This window comes from Leptopilina boulardi, unplaced genomic scaffold (genome assembly GCF_019393585.1).
Source record: "Leptopilina boulardi isolate dan_hultmark-lab unplaced genomic scaffold, ZJU_Lbou_2.1 LbouV2_366, whole genome shotgun sequence".
Taxonomy (NCBI): domain Eukaryota; kingdom Metazoa; phylum Arthropoda; class Insecta; order Hymenoptera; family Figitidae; genus Leptopilina; species Leptopilina boulardi.
In genome coordinates this window covers 369296-397281 of record NW_026137936.1, presented here as the reverse complement: position 1 = coordinate 397281, position 27986 = coordinate 369296, and the positions used below count along the sequence as shown (strand labels likewise).

General features: G+C 26.2%; 1 protein-coding gene and 1 long non-coding RNA gene across 3 annotated transcripts in view; both read left to right on the top strand.

Annotated features, from left to right (window-relative positions):
- LOC127286927 (glycogen synthase kinase-3 beta) overlaps positions 1-27986 on the top strand; it is a 72410-nt gene that overhangs the window by 27813 nt on the left and 16611 nt on the right. Inside the window, exon 1 of one of the 2 annotated variants that reach the window (XM_051313591.1) lies at positions 1206-1224. The exons of the other annotated variant lie outside the window; for it this stretch is intronic. The gene's annotated coding sequence lies outside the window, so the exon portion shown is untranslated. Of the gene's footprint in view, positions 1-1205; positions 1225-27986 lie in introns of those variants that run through there. 2 annotated transcript variants of the gene reach the window in all.
- Positions 245-27986, top strand: LOC127286959 (uncharacterized). The gene is made up of 3 exons (XR_007843817.1): positions 245-426; positions 27195-27426; positions 27781-27986. It is a non-coding gene; the product is annotated as an uncharacterized LOC127286959 (long non-coding RNA).

Here is a 27986-nt window from a genome sequence, read left to right as displayed (position 1 = left end):
TTGCAAAATTGAGTTTCTACTTTTTTTTTTTTTCTGTGGCACTGTTTGCAAATTGTTTAACAAGATGGCAGCACGTAAAGATAGCGAGTGGCGCATTCTAACGGGAATTCCCTTTATTCATTATAGCTTCTTATTTTAATCAGTCGGTAAAACAATTATGATTGTTGTGTGTGTGTGTGTGTGTAAGATGCGCGCGCATTCTGCGCTTTTACGGCCACCCACGCGATCTCGTTGGGCGCTATTTTCGAGCACATACCGTGATTGCGACACGTAGACCAGATGTTAAACACATGTCTTTGTCTCTGTAGTAAACAGTTGCAAAAAATAGAATAAATTAGATAGGATCCACGAACGCGTGTGTGCATCTTTGAACGCGACATATCCGACTACGTTTCAGTGACCCTGTGCCATTCGAAGTTTTTAATTGTGTGCGAAAAGAAAAAATTCAAAGGGGAAATTCCAAATTTTGATTATTCCCCCCCAACCAACTCTTTCTTTTTCTAATTTTATTTTTTATATTTAATACTATTTCTCTCGTTCTCTTTCTCTTTAAAACTCTTTGAGTAAGTAGTTTAGAATATTTTCGTGTTCAGTGCTTATGTCAGAAATTGTCCATGGGAAACTAAATATAGAATTTCGTTTCTTCTCTATAATAATGTTATTGTTGAAGTTTCCTCGAAGCCGATTTAATTTTCCGATAAACTTTATATTCTCTTCCTGTTTTTATTAAAAATTTTGTAAAGACTGTTTGATTTTGGAATATATATATATAAAGTTTTAAAATAACAATTTTATTATTAAAAAAATAGAATAAATAAATTCCGAGTATTTAATTAGGGCCTTGAATTTTTGTTATGACGTTCAAGGTTCCCTTGTATTTTAGCAAATTATGGAACACAGCCAATATAATGATACGTAAATATACACATTGATTATCGTGAAATTAAATGCCTTCCTTGGTTGTTGAAGTATTTTGTGTTTGTTTGATTGTTTTTTCTAGTTCGTGATAATTAGAGTAGTTTTAATGTCATATAACGAATATAAGCTTTAGTATACTGATGCGGCCTTTTATATATATATAATAGCTTCTTCGTTCTATAAAAGATGGATGCATTTTTTCAGGATAGAATTTTAATATAAAGAGTTGCGAGGAAAATAAGCTGGCGGAATCCGAGACACCACCTGGTCCAAAAAATGTTATCCTCGTTTTTGCCATTGACGACTGTAAGTAGTGGTGGCCTATTCCGGGCAGGTTGTTAAAAATCGATTTTTTTTTTTATTACAATCAATGCATAGAGAAATATCGTTTTTTTGATATCTGTTTGTGATATGTAAGTTTTATGCTCGGTTTTTTGTATTCGTCAAAAGTATTATTATTGGTTAAATTTTCTATTTGTGAAATAAAATTTTTTTTTATTAATGTTTGTAAAGTAATTTTAAAGTAGTTATTAGTAAATAAAGGGTAATTTTCAGCTTTTTTATTAAAATTTTTGTTTTTTTTTATTTTGATGACATGGAAAAAATTGTCACACGGATTGGAACATTTCTTTTTTGAATAAAAGAACAAAAAATATTAAAAAGGGAAAACTTTTATTGCTGTGTAAATTTTGTCTTTTCCATTTTGATTACTCTTGGGAGTTTAAAGTCTCGTGATATTTGTCTGATTTAAATAAATATTTTTCTCATACAATTCAAATTTGAGTTGGAAAATTTATAAAAGTTTTGAATAGATTTTAATTTTAAATATAAATCTGGCAATTAACTGCTTGATATAATAACATATTTTTTTAATATTATATGAGATGAGTTATAGAACGTTTGTTTAACAAATTTTGCTATTATAGCTGTATATAATTTTATTATTAACAGCTAATTGAAGGAGAAAATTTTCACCTCCTTTGCGCAATTAACTATAGTAATTTTTTTTCCGTTTAATGCTTGTAGAGATTGTTTTCTATTGAAACATTTATTTATATCAATCGTCTATAATGATTTTAGGTTGGTATATGCAAACTTATTATAATTTAAAAACTAAAATAAAATATTTTTTAAAAATATTAGACATTTTATATTTTTTTTTTTATTGAAAAGCCGTTAGGAAGACATTGAAAATTTCCTGTGACCTTTACACATAACTGAAAATCATTTTTAAGGCTTCTTTAACCTTTGTAATCCATAGGTGCGTAATTCTGACAAAGTATTTCCTCGAACTGCCACGCTCGTGCATTTAAAAGGTCTTTTTCAATCATATATATATATATGTATATAAAATCAAAGTATAAACGCAAGTACGTAACTCTTGAAAGTGCAATATTTTCTGAAAAGATAGTAAAACTATATACGTACCGGCCGGCCGGTCGATATGACACTCTCTCATTCGCCAATCCTATTGAATTCCGGAATATCTTCTCATGAATTTTCACACTATTTACCGATCTCAATGGAATCTACCTGCGCGACGATAAACTTCTCAGAGCTCTCGCCACACAAACAAAGAGATGGCGCTTTAATCTTCTTTCAACGACAGGTGTTATTTTTCATGACCTAGGTCTAGATATCAAAATGTCAGTTTTCAAATATTGCTCTCTTTAAACAAAATTTTCAAATTCGAGTAAGGTAATTTTTCTACTAAACATTTTATTATTTATATATCTCTGAATAAGATTTTTTTTTATATTATCCCCTATACGTCAAAGTAAAAACATAGGTATAGGGTTATCAAAGAAAACAATGAAAGGCCAAAGTATTTAACAGATAATAAGGTTGGAAATTAATTTTGAAAATTATAGAAAATATTGGTTGGACGAAGAAATATATAAATTTTTTTATATAAGAATTGGGATTGTCTAGAACACTACGTTAAAAATTGTGAAGTTGCGAAAGGTTGGTTTGTTGAATTATATAGGTGATGACGAAGAAAAGAAATTGCTTATACTGAAAGAAATAATTTGTTGGTACAGCTAGAATTATTCCTAGTTTTCCCATAATGAATTGGTAAACAGCTATTTGGATACAGCTATATTTTATATAGGTAATTCAGCCATACATAATGGCGTTCCATACATATTAGATGTTTAAGTCAACAAAAAAGTGGGTAACATAACCTAACTTTATCGCCAGTTCAAAACAAAACCCCAGTCATATTTATTTGTCAATTCCCTCCAAAGCATTTCTTTTAGTGTAGCTTAACTGATTGCAGTTATGGAAATAAAAAGGTTGGAATAGCTAAAAAATTGTCAAAGGAAAAAGAAAAACTGGATTCAGAAAAAATTTAAAGAAAGTAAATAGATGAGTGCTGCCATTTACCTTCTAAAAAGCTCGGCTATATTGATTTTATCGACAAATTTTTTCTCATGCATTTTAGGTTATGTTTATAAGCTGTCACTTTTTAATTATCGAATTGCACATTGTCTTTGATTATCTGTTATTTTCATTTTCAAATTAAATAATGAAATGGTCTCCGCAATTGTACTATTACCAAAATATCTGAAAAAAATTCGTTTAATTTTGAATCGATTCAATTCGGCCATGATTGATATAAATTGATTAAATTTTTTTGCATCAAAAAATGAGACCGTTTCGTGTATCATTTCTAAAAATGATACACAAAACGATCTCTTTTTGATATAACTTATGTGCATCAAAACGTTGCAATAGAAAAAGATACAAACAAGTTAACTGTGAATTATTATTATTACCCCTTATACTTTTTAAAGTAAATTAAAACATTCTTATTGCTATAGATATTCCATCACATTGAATTTTTGGATAGTAAAATCAGGTTTCTCAAAAATGTTTGAATTTGAGAAATTTTTTTGGTCCTTAAATGAGAACACACCTCCTTTAGGTGTATATTTATAATATCTTCCTTATGGTTTTAATCTGAAATTTCACAATGACGTCAAAGCCGCAGAGAATCTTCAACTTTGATTAAAATAATAAATCATGTCTCGAGTATATATATATATTCTTCTTGAAATATCGAGAAATCAACGTATCATGTAGGTACTTGTATTTATATCCGATCATATATAAGAGAAGTCCTCCTCTGGTATATCCGGATAAGAGCACCTTTTCAAAATATCTAGCCACTCTTCGGTAAACTGTGTTCGTGTCGACTTTATCAACAGCAGCAGAGCCACTGTTACTTAAGGATCTGCATAGATTAGTCACGAAAACTGGTTTTTCACTTCTATAGTTAAGAGGGTGTCAAGCGATGCAACTTTTTTTTTTTTTTTTTTTTCATCTCCACACCTCACCTTATACTCTCATATTTGAAATTTTTATATTTTTTATTAGACAACGGGCTAAGTCATAAATGAAACATTTACTTAATAATCCGGATTGGCTAATTAGGTTCTTCCATATTTTATTTCTATATATTTGTATATCCTGAAATTTTTTTTTTATATTCTTTTCCTTCCAAGTTTTATTTATAAACACTCTTGTTGTTTTGAATGTTTCAATCAACGATAAGTTTAGTATTTTTTATTTTGAAATATATATTTCTTAATTTATATATTAATTATACAAATTTTGCATTAATTATAAATTGAGATCGTAAATATTTTTCATTAAGTTTTACGCAGTTGGCCACGGTTTAATAGTAAAATTTATTTTTTTCTTCAAAATAATCATTTATATAGGTTCAGAGAACTTGATTTCTTCTGATGTTTATTTTTGAAATTCTAAATTTTTTCTAAAGTTGCTCCGATTTATTGGAATGAAATGTGCGAATGATGAGAAAAGAAGATGCTCACAAATATAGAGATATATAATGCACTATTTTTTATTTTGATTTCTTAATATAAACTATATTATATAACACGAAAAATATATTTTTTTTTCATAAAAACTCGAAAAATTTATTAGCTTCGCAGAAAATGATAAATAATTATTTATCATGATTATAAACAAAAACAATTCCTAGAAATTGTTATCATATTTTTTCTTTTTTTGTCAATTTATAAATTAATTTGAGAAATATATTAGATCTCTATTATTTATAGTATAGCTTCAAATATTTTTTAAAGTGAAATAAAATAAAATATTATTTATTTCAATAATAAAAATTAACTACTATAAAAATATTTTTCTTTAATTAGTTGATTTGAAAAACATTAACGATTTAACATTATATGAAAGTGAGAATGTTAATTATAATAATAATAATTGTTCCCATAAACAGAACTAATGTTCCATTTTTTTCTAAACAATAATTTACTCATAATTATTGTTTAGAAAATATACATTATAGAACATTAAAAAAAAGTTGATTATAAAATAAATTAAAATTAAATATAAATTTAACTTGGTATAAACTTTCATTAAAAAATAGTCGACATGTAGAAATTCTATTTTTATAAAATGATTCTTAAAAATAACCGTATATTATTGACTTATATTCATATTGTCACCTGTTAATGGAAGTTAATCTTCAAAAACAGTTCGGCCTGAAAATGTCATTTAAATCTGATGAACGAAAATAGAATTTGATCTTCACTACCTACTTATGTTTCTTGTATTAAAAAAAAAATAATCGTGTATAAGGTATAACTTGAGGCATATGCAAGCCGACAAGTCATTGACTTTCTCATCATCGTCGTCATCATCATCAAGGTAGTCGAGAGGGATTGCTAAAAGTCGCGGTTTTTGCTGCACATTTGATTTCATAGACTGATAGGCGTCTTCCTCGTCTCTCTTTCCAATCATACAGTCAAGTTGTTACAGACTTGGCGCAATCTTTTCATAGCCGCCGGAGACACAACCGGTTTTGTCGATTAATAGAAATGGCGTTATCTCTCTCTTTTACATTCGATCCACGGCCTCGAAAACAAGAAATTTAAGCGTCCTTTTCAATTCAATGATAAATTCACTTTAATATTTGTATCCTGTCAAATGACTAAAATTTATTTTTTATTAATTTAAAATTATATACCTACGTTATATATAACTTACAATAATTAATGTATTATTATATTTAGGTACTATTTTTTTTAAATTATATTGATTTTTTTTTTTTTTTTTGCAAGATATATAAAATTTATATAACGTGAAATGTAATATAACAATATTTACTAAAAATTGCGCGCTTTAAATAGATAGCGCTAGTGTATTATCTTAAAAAAGAAGGGAAATATTATAGGATAAATTATATTTAAGGAAATTTTTATATGTCCAATTATTCTTCTTAAATAAACTTTCTAAAAATATAAAGAAAATCTCTTCATATATTAATATAACTTTTTATTAAATATAATAGTCAAAAACTATTTTTAAATTTAGCGCCAATATTTATTGTTTTGTGTTACATGGTTGGCATTAGAGCGCACTCTCACCTCTTGGCTGCCTGCCTTGCTTACAGGAGTTGTCATGGCAACGTGTAGGAGTAATAGAGATAGTAAATTCAAACTTGAATTTTCTGTTCCTCTTACTCCTGCACGTTGCCATGACAACACCTGCAGGCAGGCAGGCAGGCAGCCAAAAAGGTGTGAGTGCGCCCTTATTAGGTAGTTCAAGTTGGGTGGGGGAAAAATTCAAGATGACAATGAACTAGTGCATCACCATCTAATTTTAAAAATATCTCCCTTAAATGTAATTTTTTGATTTATGGAAGTTCAACCCATTAACATAACCTCAAAATAAAAAGTAGTTTTTAACAGAAATAAAAATATTTAAAATTTATTACACCCAAATTCGACAGTTCCAATTGTACAATTTTAGAAAAAAATTATTTTGAGTTAAAATTTGTTGTTTAAATAGGTGTAATAATTAATAAACATTTTGTATTTTTTTCTTAAAAGTTAGTGAACAATTCTAATTTTTATCCAATTTTTTTTAAACAAAGGCTCATTTTTCTCTTTGAAAGATTCTCTACAATTCTGATTTTGTCTTTTTGTTAAATAATGGTTTAATTGTTTAAAAAATATAAAAAATAAAAATTTTATTTGTTTATTAACTTTTGAACAAAATATTTTTAATAAAATTCGACATACAGAATTGTAGAACATCTTTCAAAGAGAAAAATGAGCCTTTGTTTATAAAAATTGGATAAAAATTAGAATTGTTCACTAACTTTTAAGAAAAAATACAAAATGTTTATTAATTATTATTTAACAACAAATTTTAACTCAAGGTAATATTTTCCAAAATTGTACAATTGGATTTGTCGAATTTTGGTGTAATAAATTTTAAATAGATTTTTAGTTCTGTTAAAAACTACTTTTTAGTAGTTTGAGGTTATGTTAATAGGATGAACCCCCTTAATTATATTAGGATTTTATTTTCTATTTTTAAAGAACTATTTAATACAATAATAAAAAACTATTTTATTTATTTTTTTAAATTTCTACCAATTTTTAGTAATTTTTCACTAAAACTTTGGTAAGAAGAAGAATATTACTAAATCAAATAGTAATATTTTACTACTAAAATATATATATATATATATGTGCCATTCCAGGAGTTTTTTAGCACTTTTCGGAGTAACCTTTCCAAATTAAATGAAACATTTTTTTAATAATATTTATTAATATAAAGGTCCAAAAAAATCACTTTTTAAGTAAAAACAATTGTTTATTTAAAAAATACAACAATAAATAATGAAAAAAAATTCTCTTTTTTTCTGCACCACCAAATAAATTGGTTTAAAGATCAAAATTTTCCTTATTTTTCAAGCCGAGGGGGAATTTACTAGTTAAAAACGTGTACAGTTGACTACCGGTAATACACCTTAAATTACCCTTATTACCAAGTATTACACGTTATTACAGATTATTACACGTTATTACAGAGGTATTACAGACTTTTTTGCGTTATTACAGCACCGTAATAACGCATTATTACACGGTATTACACGTTATTACACAAGTATTACAGGAACATTGTACACTTGACTATACCTGAGTAAATTCCACCTTGTTTCAAGCTTTCATACCGCACAAGAAAAATGTCATAATTCGAAATAGTTAACTCACAATTTATTAAACAATGTTTGTTTACTTTTTTTTTTATTTACTGTGAAACGTATGCTATAGTACGCGCGACGTTCGGAAGTTGTCGCTCTCGAGCAGAAGCTCATTACACTAGCGTAGTAAAAAACATGTTGTGTAAAAAGTGAGGTTATATTGTCATCTCTCTTAATTTGAATCAGTGAAATTTCATTGGTGAAATAGCTAGAAGTCGGTTACTGAATCATTTAGTGAAATTTTCACTGAAAATCAGTCATATATCACTGATTTCCAGTGAAAATTTTACTAAATGAATCAGTCAATCTGTATTATCGGTAATGGGTAAAACAGATTGACTTATTCATTTAGTAAAATTTTCACTGGAAATCAGTGATATATGACTGATTTTCAGTGAAAATTTCACTAAATGATTCAGTAACCGACTTCTAGCTATTTCACCAGTGAAATTTCACTAATTCAAATTAAGAGAGATTGAACGAAACGTAAACAATTGTTTTTACTTAAAAAGTGATTATTTTGGACCTTTATATTAATAAATATTATAAAAAAAATGTTTCATTTAATTTGGAAAGGTTACTCCGAAAAGTGATAAAAAAAAACTCATGGAATTGCACATATATATGTATATAATATATAGTTAATGAGACACATTTTTTTTTTTGCTGATAATTTCTATACGAATCATTGGATTAATTTTCTCTGAATCATTTTTTATCAATTTGCTTTCGCGTATATATAAGTTTATATATAAATAAAAGCCTTGAAATGTGCAATTATTCATAAAACGACACAAAGCTTCGTAATGAATGCTTTGGTCAATCATCTAGAAAATATTCGAGTTTGCATTTTTTCTTTGATTTTCAAAGATTTATTCCAATTAGCGATTCGTACGGAAGTCTTAATATATATAAATAAAGCCTCTGAAAATGAAACCGACATTATGCAGCTGGAGTCATACTATTTATATATATATATATAGTGATGTTTTTTTGTATAAACGACGAGGTCTAATTCACAGACTTGGCAAATAAGGATCTCACTAATTAATTAAAATAAAACTCATTTATTTTTTGTAATATTTCATATGTTACGGGTATGCATATGTTTCTTATGCACGTCAGTTGCATTGAGATCAAAATTAGATGTATTATTTTTAATTCACGATTTGTGTGACAGAACAATATTTATAAGACAGAAGCAATAAATTATTATTGAGGTTTAGTTTATATGTTTATTATTATTATTATTTACGAGATAATTAGTTTGGGGACAAATAATTTTGACATGGATTATTTGTCGTTGAGAATCTAGTTTACGGGTTTTCTTGTAAATTTATGAACGAGCCGCTATCTTTAATACTTTCGTAAGTTGCACGTATATACGCACCCATCTTGTGTCGTTGTACATCCGTAAATACATCGGGGCTAACTAAATGTACCGTGCGTGTCGAAATTTCATGAAATCATCGACTAATATGCATTTTATTACATATATATTATTAAGTCAATTCTGTGTAGTCTATTAATTTTTGTAATCACACTGTAAAAAGAGGTGTCTTATTTTGAAAATTAAAGAAACGACTAAGATTATTCTATTGAAATTAATAATATATATATTATTAATTTTAATATAACTTATAATCGTTTAATTAAAATTTGGCTACTGGAAAAGATGAATTTTTACTAATTTTGATTTGAAAATTAAAATTTCTCATTGCGTGTAGTAATATAATGCACTAATACACATCCGAAGAAAGAATATTAAAAAATGGGATAGAATATTAATCTCTTTGAAACTCTTTTCCATATTGACGTAATTTTAAAAATATAGGAAAACTCACGCGCGAACAACAAAATAACGGATAAACTGATAATAATTATTGTCCTTTGTTGCTCGACCGATTTTATTAGATTTCGAAATGCCACAATGTCTATTAGAGACTTCATTTCCGAGAAGTTACGTGTCACCAACAATCTCGGATGTGTGCCAAAATGATCGCGAGAATTCTTAATGCTCTATTTTTTTTTCTAATTCCCCTCTTTAGATTTTAAAAATAAAATTTAAACTTTTCCTATAATTTACTCAAATTTTTCATTTAAGATTCAGTTTTTTTTCTATTATAATAATCGAATTTATATATTTAGGAAAAATTTATTGTATATTTAAGGAGGGTGGCGGGTCAACATAACCTCAAAAACCTGTCAAAACTAAAAAATTGTTCTTAACGCAAACAAAAATATGATAAATATTAATTTCAAACAATTTTAAAAGATCTAGATTTACTCCTTTCGAAAAAAATTATTTTTTTCCAAAATATTTTGTCAATAATTATTTTTTTAACATTCAGTTTCATTTTACTCAGTGAAACATTCACTAAAATTGTTGCCTTTTTTATATTATAATAATTATGTTCTTAAAAAGTTATAAACAATTAAAATTTTATTTATTAAATAACTTTTTAAGAACATACTTATTGCAATATAAAAAAGATAACAATTGTAGAGAATGTTTCACTTAGTAAAATGAGCTTTTGTTTATAAAAATTGGTTAGAGATTGCAATTTTTGTCTGATTTAAAAGAAAAAAAAACAACTAAATGTTAAAAAAATAATTATTGACAAAATATTTTGGAAAAAAATAATTTTTTTCGAAAGGAGTAAATCTAGATCTTCTAAAATTGTTTGAAATTAATATTTATTATATTTTTGTTACGAAGCTGAAGTACGCAACTTTTATGATAAACGATTTTAAAGAATTAATTTTTTAAATTGAAAAATTCTATAATTTTTCTCGCCAAAAAAAAATATTTCTTGTAGTTTTCATTAATTAATAAATTATAAAAAAATATTTTTTAGGCAAAACATATTATAGAATTTTTCATTTTAAAAAATTATTTCTTCCAAAATCGTTTATCATAAACGTTGCGTACTTGAGCCTCGTTTTTTGTTTGCGTTAAAAACAATTTTTTAATTTTGACAGATTTTTGAGGTTATGTTGACCGGCCACCCTCCTTAATAGCGTAAGAATTACAATTTCGAATTTAATGTCACTTATTTTATGTAATATATTTTTTTTTTAAATAATTTAAATATCACGTATATGTTTATTATATCTTGAGGCATTATCTTCATTGATGAACTTTTCTTATAATATATCGAAGGTGCTCCATGCACGGGGAATAAAGACAGTCTCTATACAAAGGGAAATTGATTAGACCTTGGTTTCATTGGATGGAATTTGTTCAAAGGCGTTAAAAAGTCGTAAGATTTTTCTTTTTTTTTTTTGCGACACGAGAAGAAAAGCTTTATGAAAAGAGTTCGATAACTATTCGACAGCTGTTCTTATATTATTATGGATATATATATATATATCCAGAAGAAAAAGTATTCGCCTACGATAAAAGCGATCCGTATACCATTATAATAAAGCCACTCCTGACTTTCTCTTTGAAGTTTATATTCTTGGATTCAAAAGTATCTTTCGTATTGAATTGATGTATTATATTAATTAGTTGTCGTCATGAGCACCTTCTTTTGAAGTTAACAACAAGGTCGACACCTTAACTTAATAGAATCTTTTACGTCATATATGTTCGTCATCATTGAACTTCCTATACTGATAAAGGACGTACTTTTTTTCCTTCAGGATTAAAAAACATGATTTATATATATATATATACGGTTGCAACCCCCATTTAATTTATTTATAGATTAATCTGATTACACTGAGGGAAGAAAGTTTATTTGATTTAATTAAATAGTTTAATTAATTTACTTTGTTTGATAAAATACACTGAGAAAAAACTTGGACTCATTTTCGTTGCAACTCATTTTCAGTTGGGTATCGAAATGGAGTATGGGACAAACTTCATGTTACTCAAAATGATACTTGATGAACTTTCAACAAAACTCATGGAATGGCACATATATATATATACATAAAAAAGGGATGGAACCCGAGTCGAAATATAAGGTTTGAATAGAAACTGCTAAGTACTGCATGTAGTAGTACTTAATATATCTTATACATTTTCTACTCCACGTTAAAGTAAGACCAACATAAGTTCTGTTAGGGTCTGGATATTTCCGATTCAGAATATGTTCAGTACTTAAGTATATCTTACTAAGTACTGCTTAAACTTTGCTAGGATATACCATCATGAGGATTTGCGCTTGCGCTATGAGTTACAGATACTCGTTCGGTAAAGACACAAAAAGTAGAGCAATTATTATTTTAATTTTATTTATTTTCATATAAATAAATACGTGTACATAATTTTTCATATTACATTAATTTTATATATATATATATTATTTATATATATATTATATACATTATTTATATATATTATATATATTATATACATTATTTATTATATATTATATGTATATTTTATTGTAAGGTGTTTGCAATAATAGCAGCTCGAATAAAAATATTTTTTCAAGTCTATTATCTCTAATTTTGATTAGCATAAAATTTTAAGAAATTAATACTTTCTTAAAAGACAGTAACTACAGAATAAATTTAATTAAATTAATAATTTAGAATTAAGTTTAGCTTTGCGTGGAGGCATTTTCACTTTATTTTCACTAAAACACTTTTAGTTTTTATAGATTAAAAAAATGAAAACTACACAATTGCACTAATCTTTGCTGTGTCCCGTACAAGCACCGTTGTGCGACTGAATTCTTTCCAAGGTTTTTCAACTGGAGACAATTCCTGCATATTTGGCAACATCGCTTTTCAATTTTTTCAATGTTTTTAAAAATGCCTAGTTTCATAAAACCCTTAGAAAAAAAAATTACTTTAAATCTCTATTTCGAAAGGCCGGGCGCGCTCAGGTCTGCATCCAAATTACTTCCAGATGTGGAGGGCCCGATGGTGACCGCGGAGAAAGAGAAAATTCTTTCTTTATTGGTATATTTTCTAAGTAAAACCTATAGCAAAAAATTCTAAGTTCAGCAGGCAATGAAAAATTTCTAAGTATAAAACTAATATTATGGCGCAGGCGCAGATATACAATGACAGAAGAAAAAACTAAGAAGAATATCTTGTAAGGCCCTAATACAAACTTCAGATTCTGTGTCAGAACTTGTCAGACTCTAAGTCGAACTTCGGTTTATTTCCTTCGTCGATGTAGTATAACTAAACAGACTTTAAACATACCCTTCCAAAACCTACTACATTCTAATCAGAGTTTGTAAATCTTAAAAGTAGTTATAAATAAGTTAATATATTATATTATATTCTGAACAAATCTTAAATTTCGACTCGGGAAGTCCTATAATATAACCTCAAAACTGAAAAATGGTTTTTAACGCAAACAAAAATTTAATAAAAATTAATTTTAAATAATTTTGAAAGATTTAGTTATATACTTTTTGGAAAAAAAATTATGTTATTCAATAAAACGTATAATATAATTATTAGTAGTATAAGTAAATTTTAGTTAGTCAAAACGGTTTTAAATCTTGTAATTTTAATATCAGTATAGAAAAATTGATGGTCAGAAAAATCGAATTTGAATTCTTTTAATTTTAATATACATTTAATTTCAAAACATTGTTTATTGAAAAATGGACGTTTTGAAAATTTTTCAATCTTATATATGGTATTGAGAAAATAAAATTGTTCTTATTTTTTGCTTGAAAATGTTGAAAGCTATATTTTCATAAGAATGAAAATTGAAGAAGCATCGCACAAGATGACGAAGTGAGCTTATGGGATGCAATCATCCTCGTCGTCGCTTTCGAGAGTTGCGAGTGACTGCGAGCGCTTGCGCTAATTAATTAACATAAGCCTTCCTTGAGGTTCTTTGCTCTTAAATCGTGCTCTTCTCAGAGACCTGGAAGTCAGCCAGATACTTTGGACCAACCTGTGTATATACATATATACATAAATATATAATGTATATACACTATTATATATTATCCCAATCTAAATTAGTGTGAATGAACTTGTATTTTTTAAACCTTTTATGCATATACCTATATATAAAATTAATACTCATTTTTTCTTTTTCATTTTTATATAATTCAAAGGGTAATGAAAAAATATTTCGCTCTTCTGATTCACATTTTCCCAAGAAAAAAATCCACTTTTCTTATACATTTATTTAAAAATATCTTTCTCCTTTGAAAGGATCATATTCTATGTGGGTGTTCTTTCTGAATAGTAATATGCTTATTGGCAATTTTATGTAACCGAAGTTTGAGACTTTTAACATAATAAGAAACATCGTTTAAAACTAATAACTTTATAAATAACAGCGAAAACGATGTTGGTATTATAAAACTGATTTTTACTTATTATTTTTATTTTATTTTATTTTTTTTTTAAATTTTGTTTTTACTAATATTGAAGTTGACATTTTTTGAAATTACAATATCATTAAAAATTAAAATTAAAAATGAATTATAATTATTATTTATTAGTAAGAGAAAATTTTCCCCTTTAATCAACGCATAATTTCTTTTTTTAAAACGTCGGTGAAGTTCACAACGATTTAAAAAAAATATATATATATATTATTCACTCAAAAAATAATAACTAATTTTTTGCCTAAAAATTTTATTTCCAAAAATTATTGATCAAGAAACGTTGGAAAAAATTTTTTATATAAAAAAAATAATAATAATTTGCATAGAAGAATATTTTTTCTTCTCAATCGGTTGATCACTGACGTTTTATAGAACTAAATAATAATTGTTGAAAAAAATATTATTTTCTTATTTACGCGTTTTGTGATGATCGAGAAAGCAAAAGAGGAATTTTATTTTATATTTTAATTTATTTAGTGCAAGGTCTAGAAAACCTCATTTGATACAGAAAATAAATAAGACTCATTAACTATATCTATGAAATATTTGATAAAAAGAAAATATTTACAATCTCAAAAGGTATAATAATCAATTTAATTTTTAAAATTGTGTGATTTATTTATATAAATAGTAAAAAATGATTAGCTAAAATTACAATAACTAAAATAATAATTTATAATAGAATATAATTTATTTAAAAATAAATAAATAAATTGTTAATGTAAACAATTTGTCAAGAAAAAGTTTAAAAAGAAAATAGAAAAAATTTATTTTGAAAAAGTTATAATATTTATAAAATAAAAAATTTGTTAAAGTTCTTTTTCTGTTTCATTTTTAATTGAAATATAAACATTTATATTTGTAAACGTAGACACTCGAATGTGTGTGTACATATTAATAATTATCACATTGACAATCAATATTTGAGATTATAAAAACAACCATTGTCAATATTTATAGTATAAGGAAACTCGTCGATATATTATTGGATTTTCCTCTTAAAATTTGTTAAATGTAAAATTATTGCAAAATATTCGCTAATTGATTTTTTTAAAAATAATAATAATAATTATGGTAACATTTGTTTTAATTTATATATATATATATGTGTAATTTAACAACAATTTTTTTTCTTTCTTTTGCTTTATCGATAAATCGACAAATCACTCGGTCAACTTTGTCAGAGAACATGTGATCGTATAAAATTAACAATTCTTTGCTTTCTGGCGCCACAGAATTGTGTAAATTAGCCCAGAAAAATACTTAGTTTTTTTTTTTTTTTTTTTTTAATGAAAAAATATGGATTTTCTATTTTTATTTGCTTCAAGAAAAAAATTTCTTTTCTTGAAAGAAAATTATTTTTTTAATTTTTTCTTTAATTTAAAAATTGTTTTTAGTTAAAGAATATAATATATATTTTTTGGAAGGATTTCAATTGATAAAATCTGTTTTTAAATTATAGTAAATAATTTTTTTTTAATTAATTGGTTTTATTTAAACCATATTTATAAATTAAAATTAAAAGAAAAACCATTAATAAATCATTTAAAATTTTAAATGAAAGTTAATTTTAAAAAAGTGATTAAATGTTTATTTTTAACGCATTTGTAAAGTTGAGGCATGTGCGCGAGTGAAACTTGTGTGGAGCTTATAAGTCTTGGATTACACACTTGATTCCTGTTTTATCCTTCATTTCAGGCCCACGGATTAATCACGCAAACGCGTGGGTTAATCCGTAATCACGCTAGCACGAGATGACCTGAAACATGATAACGGTTCTTTCTTCCCAAGTAATATTCCTACGCAAAAATTTAATATCAGGAATAGACCCACATTATCTGGTCTGATGAAAAAAAAAATCGCTAGACCTTTAACTATATAAATTTCCCTTCATTATTTTGATGTACGTTAATAATTTTGAACTATAATTGGAAAATTAATTAATTATTAATTACTAATTTGAATTAGTGACTCACTTTTTGCTTCTGAATTAGTAAAAAGTGAGTCACTAATTTAAATTAGTAAACATTTTTTACTAATTCAGATTTAGATAGTATAATAAAATTTTATAAATATACTTACTTACATTTTTACTTATTTACATTTTTTTTCTCTTTTTATTACACTGAAATTACATTATTTTTTGAGATTAAAGTTTTTACGATTGTATATTATATAAAAAAAAAAATAATAATAAAATTAGAAAAAATTGTTAAAAACTGAAATAGTTTTGCGCAGTCATTTTTAAAAAATTATTGTTAAAATTTAATTTAGATACAAATATTTGTTCCAATATTGTTTCTTTGATTTTAACTTAATAATAACGTGACCTGTGAATATCAATTTTATCTTAAACTTTAAAAATTACGCCAATTATTATCGCATATTTCCAAAATAATGCCATATATGTTTTTCTTTAAATTTTATTTAAATTCGAACAGTTATTTATTATACTATATCTATTCAAACCTGAACCCCAAGACTAAATTTCGACCTCAACTTTCCAAAATAATAATATAATATTAATATCATAATGATTATTATTTTATTATTATTATTATTATTACAGAAAATAATGTTTTATAAAAAATTCTAAAATTTTTTTTGAAAAATGTATATTAATTACTTACATTTTTGAAATAAACTTTTTAACAATAATGTTGAGACTTTTCTTGTTTCTGAAAAATGAGTTCATTTTCAGATCAACTGGCGTAAGATATTTGAATATTATATAAATATATATAATAGAATAGAATTTATTCACTGGTTTTACATATTCATGTTTTACATTTATAATTATATTTAAATATATATAGACGATAAGAGAAAAATAGAAATAACTTTTATTTCTTGTTTCTTAAAATATCATATATGATAATTGTCTTTTATATGATAAACTAAAAAAAAAACCTTGAATATTTAAAGTATTCATAGCCGACACGTGGTTTTGAACAGCACGTGAATTTGATTATATACTTTAAAAAGTTCGCCAATTTCTTAAATTGAAAACTCCTTCTCGTCAATAATTTATTACTGTGTTTTATTTTCTCTTCAAAAAAAAAAAAAAAAAAAAAAAAAAATGTATTTTCCTGAGTTTTCATTAAGAATATTATTTGCTCGCATATTAATTATTTTTTAATTTTTTTGTTTAATTTACATTTAATTAACATAATTAATAAAAAAAAATAATAATGAAAACAATATTGAGGAATATGAATCTTGTTATAAAAAATAATATTCAAAACCAATAAGTAAAAAAAAAATCACGTGTTTATATATTTAAAATAATTTTATTTACTTTTATAGTAAAAATTATATTCTTCTAGAAATAATAAATTATTTATCATTTATTTGTATATAATGAATAATTCATTTAAAAAAAAAAAAATTATGTGACGAATTTAGATAATGACAGACAAGAAAATGTGTATGAAAGAGAGAAACAAGTTTGTTCTAACAATTTTTTTTTTTTTTTTTTTTTTTGAACCACATTGTTCGTATTTACGTCTTACGTGTCTCGCATACACTCATCCGTTGGCATAATTTGTGTTATCTTCTTATTTTCTTTCTAAATATAGCTCTCTCTTGTTAATGTAAAATTCAAATAGCTTCGATAATTCGCGAATCTCTCCTTCTCATCTGTGCGCTCTTTGATTGGCAATAAAAGTTTCTTAATTTAATTCCCTCATTAATTTTTCACTTGTTAACATATTATATGAATATTTTCAAATAATAATTTTAAATAGAAATATGAATTTTAGATTATTTGTCAAATTAATGCTAATAAAGTAAAATTGAAGTAGGGTCAGTCGGGGTAAATCCGAACGGGGGGTAAATCCGAACGCTAATTATTTCAGCTTAATTAAAATTTTTAAAAATAAGTTCGATATGAGAATTTTTACCTCAGATCCTCTTGAAGAGATTCTAAGTATTATCCCATTTTTTGTTTGTTAATTAGCAACAGCATAAACAAAGATAACGAGTATTGCAAAAAAGATTGAAAATCAAAGATGACACTCTTTCAGTATTTTGTCTCGTATTTGAAGAAAAAGAAACTAAAAATTCATTTTATTATTTATAATTGTTTGTTATGAATACTAGAACAGAAACTATATTTGATTTTTGCCTTCTGTAAAATTTTATTAATAATATCAGACCGTTCGTATTTACCCAAGAAAATTGGAAAACTGGGGTAAATCCGAACGGTATTTTTAATAATTTTTTTTTACATCAAAGCCACACAATAGTTATTTGTGTGGCAAGGGCGCTAAAATAGGGGAAGCGAGACTCGTGTGAAGTTTGCCGCACGAGCGAAGCGAGTGCGGCAATCACACGAGTCGAGATTCCCCTATAGCGTCCACGCCACACATCCTATTTTCTATAATACTGTCGTTAAAACCGAGACACCTAGATTTGCCATAGCCACTATCAAGTCTGCATAAGAATTTGATCGCGGGGGGGGGTTCGGGGGGGCTTGCCCCCCCGACGGGGTCCAGGGGCGGAGCCCCGGTCAGGGGGTTCGGGGGGCGAAGCCCCCTGACCACAAAAAACCAACTCAAAAGATATTATCATAAGATCATATTAAAATATTAAGATCATATTATTTATTTTGTTTTTTAAATGTTATTATAAAATTATTTTATGTAATTATTTATTCTAAATAAGCACGTAAGGAAGAAAATGAATGAAATAAATATACGCATAAATCATATGTAAGGTAATTTATTTCTTAAATTTTGGAAGTAATTATGACTAATAAAGTAATTATTAAAGTATCTAATTTTTTCGAAATCTTGACAAATAACTTAAAATTATTGTTTAATATTATTTTTGCAATTGCATATTTTAATCTTTGGTACACAAAATAATTTAATTTTGTAACTTTTCGTCGATATCTCAATAAATAACATAAAATACCAATCTTATTTAAGATAAAGAAATATTCATTGTAATTAAATACTTATTTTGTAATTTTAGTTTTAAACTTTGGTACATGTTGCAGTTTTAATTTTTAAACTTTGGCACATATACTAACACAACTCGTTTTTGGCGAAGTATAAACAAACAGGTAATATTAAATTTTATTAAAAATATAAAAAACAATAATGAGATTGATTCTCATTTAAGCCTTATTTTTTAGTTTCACTGACAATATTTATTGTGATATTTTGACAGTTTGTGATATGAAGAATCTTGGAATGATCTTTCTTTTCTAAAGTATGTGAACTTGATGAACTTGCTCCGTCTAAGATTTCAGTGTCCGAAGAAGTTAGAATGGAATTAGAAATTAAATTACTGATCTTTCTTTTATTTGGTAACGAATCTTCAAGGTAGCCTTCAACTACTTGGTTGGTTTTCCAACCACCGTGTCGTTTAAGGGTGGTCATGGAGGCTCCAGCGTCGGCAAGAAGTGTGGTAGATGTTCTGCGGAAGCAGTGACCAGTGTAAAGATGAGAGTCTGGGAGATTCAAGTATTGGGCGATTATTTTTGGCATGCTACCAAACTTATTGAGACCAATGACTTGTTTTGTACACCTCCCATTTTGCCAATTTAAAAAAAACTTGGAAGTTGGCACATTTTCTGGACGTTTTGAGGCATATTTTTTAACAATATTATAGAATTCTCCTTCGATAACGAAACTCCGAATGATATTCGTTTTAGTTTTCGGAAGTTTGATTTGATACAGAGATCCATTGTCACTAATATCTTCTATCATCATATTACACAGCTCGTCCCGTCTGCATGCTCCTTCTACCCCAAATATTAATGCTACCTAAAAATAAAATTGTAAAAATAATTCTAAATGTAAATATTTTGGTACAAGTTATTAATAGTTATTACTTTTTGTATATATTTTGTAAATATAATTGTAATTAATTTATTTAAATCTTTAATTTGCAAATAATTTATTCAATTCTATAATTTGTAAATACAATTGTTAATAATTTAAAAGTATTAACAATTTGTAAATTTTATTTTGCGTAACTTGATAAAAATCATAATTTGTAAATAATTCAAAAGAATTTAGAATTTGTAAATATAATTGAAAATAACTTAATGTTTTTAATAGTTATTACTTTTTGTATATATTTTGTAAATATAATTGTAATTAATTTATTTAAATCTTTAATTTGCAAATAATTTATTCAATTCTATAATTTGTAAATACAATTGTTAATAATTTAAAAATATTAACAATTTGTAAATTTTATTTTGCGTAACTTGATAAAAATCATAATTTGTAAATAATTCAAAAGAATTTAGAATTTGTAAATATAATTGAAAATAACTTAATAAAATCCGTAACTTGTAATTTATATAATAAATAATTAAATTAAATAAATATGTTAATATTATAATCAAATATATGTTACAATTATTAATTAAAAATTAAATTGAAAATAAATTAAAATCAATAAATTAAAATTTAATATTTAAAATTATTGATTAAACATAATTATCAATTTACAACCTACCTTTGTTGCTAAGTGTTGCGTATCTGGGGCTTCGTTTAAGAATTTATTAATTTCTTCCGCAGTTAAGACCTTGGCTTTTTTACTATGAAAATTTTTGGCTGTTATTTTTAAAAAATTTATTAAATTGATATATTGATTGATGTTAAGTTGATCATTTTGTAGAATCATTTTTTTAAGCATGGAGTAGGTAGCCCATAAGGTCGAGGGAGCTTTGGTTTTTGACAATTCTTCAAAGTATGCCATTAGTGTTTCTTCTGACAATGATGCACAATTATTATTTTTTCGCCAGGTAGAAAAATTATTATATGAGGTTATGTACACCGATTTAGATTTTTGTGGAATTAATTTTTCCTTAGCACTTTCGGCTAATTGGCGTATTTTTTCGGAATTTTCTTTTTCAGCCATAATTTGGAACACAATACAGCAATATAATGATTTTCAACTAATATTCACTACGCGAGTCGCAAACAAGTAAACACATGTGCTACGCCATTTTCTCTAAAACTTTAGGCCCCTTTCAGAATGTGTTTCACGCACGCGTCGATTTCGGAAGCGGCCTTAGGAATTATTTGCTTTCGAAGGTTGGTAGCGCTGTTCATGAGTACTGCGGGTGGGAGAAGATGTGCCTTAAAAGTATATTTCTCCTCTTTTTACGCACATGTCTGCTTAAAAGTCGAGGTTTTAACGTACAGTGTTATAGAAAATTGTTTTTATTTGATTACACTATTATTTTAACATTATAAAAGTACATAGAAAAAAGTTTTTCTTTCTATACGTATCCTCGTTAGTAATTAATAAGCAGAAACTTAATCTCTGTTCTCTCGAAGGAGTGTTTCAATTTTTTTGCCAAATGGTTTGTTGAAAAAACTTTTTCAGGATCTTAATAAAATTTGGTATTCTACGGTTTTTGGGGTCGCTAATTACCAATTTGAAGTCAGTTTTTCAAAATTCAAAATGGCGGACGAGAATTAAAAAATTCATTGGATTCGCTCGAAAATTGTTACTCGGGGGGTTTCAGGGTTAGCAAATTTGATCATTTTTAAAAATAAGTTTTAGGAAAGTCCGCCATTTTGAATTTAAAAAATTTCACTTTTATTTTTGTATTTACATTCAATCACTCGAAAATACTTTCTGTAGCAAGTTTTGCAAAAATCCGTTATGATTTGATAAAGTTATTGAAGGTTTTAATTGTGTAATGCATTTTAATTTTTAACCTGTTTGATTTTTGTATTTATATATGATGCATTATTACATAATAGGTTTATTATCGTATTTTTTTTGAGTTTTTATATAAGTTTAACAATTGCAATACTTTAAATTTATTTTCCCTAAGATTTTTCTGAAATACAGTGGCGTTCGTATTTACCCCCATATTTTAGGAAAGTTCCAAAGTATCGAGGTAAATACGAACGCTAAGTTTCCTGCGATTGTAATTTATCAAAAATTTTTTCTACCCCATAAAATTGTTCTATGGAAGTAAAGTAACAACTTCATGCACCAGAATACCGGAAGTATTTTTTTTTTAAAGAAAAAACTTATGTTATTGTTGAAACTTACTAAAAGCGTTCGGATTTACCCCAGTTGACCCTAATTATAATTTTTTTAAAAACGAAATCAAATATTTTTTTAAATTCTCAACATTCGCAAGTTTTTTCGATGGATTAATAATTACAATAATATGTGGTTACAATAATTGATGAAAAAAATTCAATGCATTTCTCGGGCAAACTTTTCAGCACGTCATTCAATTTACGTCTTCATTTTTTTTTTTTTTTTTTTGTGTCTATATCAAAGGCCAGATAGCGATTTGATTGATCTAATAGCGATAAAATTATATCTTGCCAATAAATAAATATAGTCGACCTATCGTGACGAGGAATCGATTTTTGTGTCGATCAGCTGGAATCAGTGTAGCTGAAAGAAAAAGTTTTTTTTAAACACTTTATACTGATTGGAGGTATATCAATATATATATATATAAATTTTATCACAGGATCGCGTATTAAAAAAAGAAAGTTTCATATATCAGCCACGGGGAACGTGTATTGCATAAATAAATATATATATATATATATATATATTTAGTTGTAACATATTCATGATAATATTGCAAGGAAAATAAATTCCGCACGAGCATGCGGAAAATTGTTTCTTTTATGTGGCGAACTTGATATTTGCTTATAATGACCTGCTAACGTGAAAAGCGCAAGTAAAAAAATAATTATTATTCTTAATCGATTATTTAGAATCGTCCCACGGAGTTTAAAATAAAATGATATTTATATATTTGAATAAATTTATAATACAGGAACAATAAAATAATCAATCAAGATCTTATATATATATATATCGTATATTTGGGACCTGATCTCAGAAAACTGGTTTTGCTAATATAACTCTTGTAACACGGTTGTTGATTCAACAAAAGATCATTGTTTTGCTTTTATGTAAGCACAACACTGATAATACCATTTTTTGTACGATCTTGAGATTCTTATTTTTTCATTCTATTTTTCTATTTACGCATTCTATAGGGAAAATATATTATTTATCTAAAGGATCCTAAAAATTCAGGATCTTTTATATACGTCAAAAAGTTTGTTGACGAGTTTATTTACCTAAACGACTTAAACGGGTTATAATTAAGATTAATTTAATTAAAACTCGAAAAAATAAATTGAAAAATTAGATTGTAACAGTAACAATTATTATTTTTTGTCTTAATAATAAAATTATGTTTTGTACGTTTAATTTTTTTCGTTTTCTTATTCGTTTTTTTTTCTTTTTTTTTTTTTGAGTTTGTTTACAAATATTTTTCTTTGGTTTCTATTTTTTTTACATTCTTTGCGCCGATGTCAAGAGCCTTTAGTCTGAAAATTTATTAAAACTATTTTGGATATTTTCCAAGATATGTATATTTTATGTCAATAAAGTTAGCAGAGCAAAATCAGCAGAACCTAACCGGACTATATGGAGATTTAAAGGCTTTTTAAAGGCTATTTAAGTGCCCTATTCCCAATTTAAATGCTCCCATAGGGTTCGAGAAAACACATGATCTGCTAAACCTAAAAAAAGTTAGCAGACCATCACATCTAAAATACATAAAACCCAATAAATTCACTGTTTTAAGTAAAGATTATTTAAAGGCTATTTAAAGGCTCCACAAAAAATTTATAACCAACTAATTTAAGCCCTAAATAAGGGCTAAACTAGTGATTCTACTCAGCGGAACAATAACTTTTTACTCAAATTCGAAAAAATCCTAATTTTCATAGCAGAATAATTAAAGGCTAATTAAAGGCTCCCAGAATAAAGTCCAAAAAACTACCCTGAGCCCTTATTAAGGGCTAAACTGACGATTCGTTCCAGCAGAACACTACCTTATCAATTAAATTCCAAAAACTTCTCATTTTCACTGCAGAATAATTAAAGGCTAATTAAAGGCTCCCAAAAGAAAGTCCAAAAAACTACCCTGAGCCCTTATTAAGGGCTAAACTACCAACTCTTTCCAGCAGAACACTAACTTATCAATCAAATTCCAAAAAATTGTCATTTTCACTGCAGAATAATTAAAGGCTAATTAAAGGCTCCCAGAACAAAGTCCAAAAAACTACCCTGAGCCCTTATTAAGGGCTAATCTACTAACTCTTCCCAGCAGAACACTAACTTATCAATAAAAATCCAAAAAATTCTCATTTTCACTGCAGAATAATTAAAGGCTAATTAAAGGCTCCCAGAACAAAGTCCAAAAAACTACCCTGAGCCCTTATTAAGGGCTAAACTACCAACTCTTTCCAGCAGAACACTAACTTATCAATCAAATTCCAAAAAATTGTCATTTTTACAGCAGAATAATTAAAGGCTAATTAAAGGCTCCCAGAACAAAGTCCAAAAAACTACCCTGAGCCCTTTTAAGGGCTAATCTACTAACTCTTCCCAGCAGAACACTAACTTATCAATCAAATTCCAAAAAATTCTCATTTTCACTGCAGAATAATTAAAGGCTAATTAAAGGCTCCTAGAACAAAGTCCAAAAAACTACCCTGAGCCCTTATTAAGGGCTAATCTACTAACTCTTCCCAGCAGAACACTAACTTATCAATAAAAATCCAAAAAATTTTCATTTTTACAGCAGAATAATTAAAAGCTAATTAAAGGCTCCCAGAATGAAGTCCAAAAAACTACCCTGAGCCCTATTAAGGGCTAAACTGACGATTCGTTCCAGCAGAACACTACCTTATCAATTAAATTCCAAAAAATTCTCATTTTCACTGCAGAATAATTAAAGGCTAACTAAAGGCTCTTACAACAAACTATAACAAATCACCCTAAACCCTTATTAAGGGCTAAACTACCGGCCCTTTCCAGCAGAACACTAACTTTTTACTTAAATTAGTTGGTTATAATTTTTTTGTGGAGCCTTTAAATATCCTTTAAATAATCTTTACTTAAAACAGTAAATTTATTGGGTTTTATGTATTTTAGATGTGATGGTCTGCTAACTTTTTTTAGGTTTAGCAGAACATGTGTTTTCTCGAACCCTATGGGAGCATTTAAATTGGGAATAGGGCACTTAAATAGCCTTTAAAAAGCCTTAAAATCTCCATATAGTCCGGTTAGGTTCTGCTGATTTTGCTCTGCTAACTTTATTGACATTATTTTTCTGAACAGAGAGACGCACTTTTTCCTGGAGTGTTGAAAAAATTTTCTCTGAAAATTGCCGAATTTGTTTGAATTTATTTTATTTTTTTGTTTTTTTATTGACAAAGATTTTTAACACTTTTGTCAACGATTCTGCTTAAAAATTTATCAAAATTTCATATTTAGCACATTTTTCTAAGAAATTTTGTATTTTTCCATTATAAACAATAAGAAGTGGATTTTTGGAAAATAATAATAATCAATGGCACTTTGTTTAAAATTCTTCGAAGAAATAAAAATTTTTCCATCAAATGCGTGATAATTAATTTCTATAGAAAAATAATTTAGACAATAATATTCATCGAGTATATCATTAAATTAATTAATAAATTGATTAAAATTAATTAATTAAAATTCTTTGTTTTCAATTTGATTAGTTTTTTTTTTAAATAGTCCAAGAAGAAATATTCTTCATAATTCAAGTTGAAATTTTCCCATCGAAAATACACACTGAAAAAAAATTAATTTAAATAATCCATTATACCAACTTGAAAATTATCTAATATAATTTACACTTTTATAAAATTATTATTATTTGTATTCGTTTATTATTATTTAAATCAATTAAAATTATATTTATTTCAAATATAATTTAATTTACAAACTTATATTTTTTTTATTGTTGATTACTTCTTTTGTGTTTCTAATTCTTTTTAAGTATTAATTTTTTACGAAGCTGAAGTATGCAACGTTTATGATAAATTATTTTTTAAGAAATAATTTTTTAAAATGAAAGATTTTATAATTTTTTTTGCCTAAAAAATATTTTTTTATAATTTGTTGATTAATGAAAAATACAAGAAATAATTTTTAGGCAAAAAAAATACAGAAGTTTTTATTTTAAAAAATTATTTATTTAAAATTCGTTTATCATAAACGTTTGCGTACTTCAATTTCGTTATTTTTTCTTAAGTTTACATTGAGAAAAAAATTTATTTGATTCAAATAATCGCTTACTTCACTATTATCAAATAAATATTTACTTGAACCAAATACTTTTTATTTAAATTAAATAAATTGTATTTGAATCAATAATTTCTGTATTTAAAACAAATTAAATACCATTTAATTGACATAAATAAAAATTATTTGGTTCAAGTAAATATTTATTTGATAATAGTTAAGTAACCGATTATTTGACTTAAATACATTTTTTTTCAATGTATATTCGTATAATATTACAATATTGAAAATGTGAGTTAAAATATAATTTATTAAATTAATTTAAATATTTATTTAAATCAAAAGTAATTTTTAATTGAAATAAAAAATATATCAAATTTTTTATTAATTTTCTTATTTAAAAATAAAACAAAAATCAATTTTATTTAATAAAAAAAAAAAAAATTTAATATTATCGAATAATAAATAGTTATATTTAGCAATGAGAGGCAGATATATTTTTTATTTATGAAAATGAACATTTTTATTTTTAAAATACATATTTGATTCCTCAGGATATGATTGACGAGAGGAATTTTGAGATGAAGACAAAAATATACGTGTCATCTAATTTGCTTTGACATTTTCGAGTCCTCTAACTTTTCATTAAAGTTAATGTACTAGGGTCACTGGTGAGGCCGGGTAATAGATCAAAATGAAGTGTCTAAGTCCTCAATTCGGATCTGCAAGTTCCGTCCGTCCGAAGACAATCAGAGAGAGAGAGAGAAAGAGAACTCAATTTTAATAGGACAATACGTAGTCGTGACTCGTGTGTCTGTTTTTAGATCATTGGCATCGATGGGGTCACTGAAATTTATGACCTCGGTGCATAAATTTACAAATGGAAAAATTAGTGAAAATTTCAATTCCGAGGAAAAGAAGAGAGAGAAAAAAAAAGGTCCATAATGTCGCGAGATCTTTTTGCCCCTCTCTTCACTCTTGTCACCAGGAGATATAGTAATGGCGGTTTCAGGCGCACACGCATCAGTCGTTGTCGAGCCGTCGTCAATTCAAAACGTATATTCCGTTTCCTTCCAATTTCAATTGTTTTCTTATAAAAAAAGAAAAAAAAAATAATAATAATCTTTTTTTACTTTCAATTAAAGTGTTAAGAAAAATTTATTTTTTAAATAAAAAATATTCCTTTAAAGGCCAATAAAAACAAAAAGGAAAAAAATACTCTCGCGTATATTTAAAGTTTAAATTATCATTAGAAAATATTTATCAAGTAAAAATAGCATGAGGTCGAGCATTGCCCGATGATAATTTGATTGTTACAAAGTTCAGTAGAAAATCAACGAAACAATATTATACTATATATGTATATTATATAGAATGGATTATATTTATCGTTTTTGTGTATGTTTATAGAAGAATGGAAAATTAGTGAAGAAAACTTTATAATGATCGTGATGGATCAACACATGGAGATTTTTTTCTATCAATTTTTGGATAAAATTTATTTTTTAAGTTAAAAAAAATAATATTAATAATAATAATAATAATAATGGTGCAGTGATTATAGTTAATACTGTTATGTGCATTTAATAACAGAAAACATTTATTTTTTAAACTTG